This window comes from Microtus ochrogaster, unplaced genomic scaffold (genome assembly GCF_000317375.1).
Source record: "Microtus ochrogaster isolate Prairie Vole_2 unplaced genomic scaffold, MicOch1.0 UNK65, whole genome shotgun sequence".
In the NCBI taxonomy this organism is placed as follows: Eukaryota; Metazoa; Chordata; class Mammalia; order Rodentia; family Cricetidae; genus Microtus; species Microtus ochrogaster.
In genome coordinates this window covers 1,931,343-1,934,387 of record NW_004949163.1, presented here as the reverse complement: position 1 = coordinate 1,934,387, position 3,045 = coordinate 1,931,343, and the positions used below count along the sequence as shown (strand labels likewise).

The 3,045-nt window shown below is 37.4% G+C and overlaps 1 pseudogene; it reads right to left on the bottom strand.

Moving 5' to 3' along the window:
• Positions 1–2,406: 2,406 nt before the first annotated feature.
• On the bottom strand, positions 2,407–2,825 carry LOC101994838 (annotated as a pseudogene).
• Between the last annotated feature and the right edge of the window lie 220 nt (positions 2,826–3,045).

Sequence of the window (3,045 nt, the reverse complement as noted above, 5' to 3'; positions counted from 1 at the left end):
CATCTTCTTCTTGAAATAGTTGTTGCTGCCAGGAGCAGATGTGTTTCATTGTTATGAACAGTCCTAAGTTCTTAAAACATTTTAAGTGCTATATTCCATAGGCCTTTGAAAAGTTTGTAGATTATCTCTCTACCTTAAATATATCACTATCTATCTATAAAACCTAACTAACACGACTACACGCTTGACTATTATAGATGACTATCTATTAACCTGCATTTCTTAATTATACATTGCATTTTTAAAGGAGCTGCACAAACACAATACCTTAATCAAGAGCAGAAATATATATATACAAGATTGACCTAAAATTTGCATCAATAGACCAAGATCCATACTAATGTAAATTATTAATATCTATATCATATTCCCCTTTAAATGTAAACAAACATTTATAAACAATCACTTAGGGAATTTGGGCATTGTTGTCTAGATTATTTCTTGCTGATTGGGGGTGCTGTTAATCAGGTCTATCATGGGATATCCTGTATGGTAGGTCCATCTCAGGCAGCAGTCCCAAAGCTCTCATGGATGTTGAATCTTCTGGATCATGGTTACAGGAGGCCTTGTTTGATCAAACCACATTAGTCTGGAAGGAATTCACAGGTTTTCATCCTCTGTGGAAGCAAACATAGAAACTCTTTTCCAAAGCTACATATACTTAGATCCAAATTTTGAAGTCAAGATACCTTTGAAGTATATATGTTTGTTTACCTTAGCAGTCTGTACAATGAAATGTTTCCCTGTATTTAGCTCCTTCACAGTCAAAAACTTCAAAGCAAACACAATAATATACATAATGCAGACTCTCTGTGTATATTCCATCTTTATGTGGCTTATTTTTCTTTACTCCTTTAAATTTATGACTGTCTGTACTCTGTCTCTTTAAAGACTTTACCTTTTTTAAACCATTTACTTCTTTTTATAACTATACATATTCTTTTTCTTTTCTCTCCCAAGCCTACATATATTTATCCAACACTATGAACCCATAAAGAGGTCTTTTTTATCTGAATCTGTCTTTACTGTGTATCTGTAATTATTTTCTGACCAGACGTGCCTTTTTTTAATGATAAGTGGGCATGGCTAAGACCAACTCTGACCAGTCCAACATGGAAAAGGCATGTTCACTGCATCTAAGAGCCATTCTCTCCACCACAGATCCGGGGTTGGGTCACAGCAGGTCTGTGATGCCATTAAGCAAATTGTAGCTCACAAACCTCATTTAAATGCTCCATAGCTGGACCTCCCAAAAGAGTCAGAGTTGTTCATATAGCTAGCATGAACCAGAAAGTCTACTTAGAGGAGCTGTGCAGTTTTTGCTGCTACTTCGGAGTCAGGAAGCCTAGCAAACAGAGCCCACAAAGAAAATGCTGCTACCAAAAAGCTATGCTTAACTCTGTTCTTTTGTGTCTAGAATTCCTTTTGAAGCTTTCTCAGGTTTTACGTGGATACAGTTGACCATGTTGGTGTGCCATTCTTAAGGAGTGGGATGTGGGGAAGAAGGTGAGGACCAGGAGAAGGAAACAGAGGGGAACTGGGGTTGGTATGTAAAATGAAAAGAAATTTAAATTAAAAAATGAAGTTGGAATGGATCCCAGGATGGAATGTAAGGTTCTTAAATGAGAACATGACAATACACCACAATGAAAGACAGAACTCCAAAGCTACCTTCAGGAAAGGAAGAAAAAAAACTTCTTCAAAAAAGGTAGGCCCAAGCAGCCTTAGGGAGGAGACTAGCAGTCATCTTTAGGACATGCCCACAGAAGCCTCAAAACCTCCACTGAATGGGTCAAGAATTCCATTTTGTCACTCTGTATGACTCAGAGGGCAAGAGCCAGATGCATCTTGAGAAATACCTTGCTATTTAAAACTGAGCACAACTGGGAACAAACAGAAGACAAGGAACATGAACATCTGCCACATAATTTCATCTATGAGGAACAGCTTTGAGAGGTAGTTCGTGAAAGTAGGAGAGCAAGACACTAAAAGCTAAAAACTGCTGGTAACAAGAAGCTTACCTCAGACAGTGAAGTAGATAGGGAATGATAAACCTATCTCTCCATTTCTAGCTACCAGGAGCAGATCTCAAGAACCTGATCTAAGAACCCTGTAGTTTGATAGTCCTGAGCCTGAGGTCAGTGTGAAGATCAACCTACAGAGCCACCTAATTGTTCCTCATTTCTTTTTTTTTTGTAACGATCTGGCTTTATTTTACACTAAGTAGGGGAGCCCAAAGCAATCCTCTTTAATAAAGTTGACATTTAGCTTCACTCAGAACATTTTAATAATGCACATTTTTTAAAAAAGTATTCACCTTACAAATTGTTCTGCAATCCAAATACACAACAGCTTGGAAAACAACATTTAGAAAGCAAAAGTCAATGTAAAAAGACAGATTGAAACAACTGCAACAGTACAGTTTGATATGGCTCAGATTTTACAGCTTTCTTACTACATCATCTATGTCAGAAATCTGTTCCTTCAGCTGGCTCCATTGCTCCATGTTTAAAGGAATATCTTTTCTCCCTGGTTTCGTTTCACCTTCTGAGTCCATCCAATATTCTCTAATATCAATTAGAATTTTTCCTTTAAAGTCCCGAACACTGACGTATCTCATCTTCCCAATCTGGAACATGTTATCATCTCTGTTGCTGCTACTCTGCTTGGAAGATGCCAGCACTCTAGAAGTCTCACCAGGCTTATGCTTCTTCACAGGCTTTTCTGGAACCACTTGCTTTTTCCTCTTTAACTTTTTTTTCAACCTCGCTGTCAGAATCACTTCCTGAAGAGCTTGAAGAAACAAGTTCCTTTGATTTAGGCATTGCTCTGCTCCTGCCATCCAACATCCTCTAGCTCGCTCCGGACTTCCTCATTTCTTTAGAGTCTGAAAAATCTTGAGTTCTTGCAGTCTATTTTATAGCCCAGGTATATCCTTAAATATAGTCATTAATACATTGAAATTACTAAAAATAAAAAGACATGTTATTTTAGCTAGGATTTCTATTGATGTGATAAAACACTAGAAGAAAAACAACTTGGAAA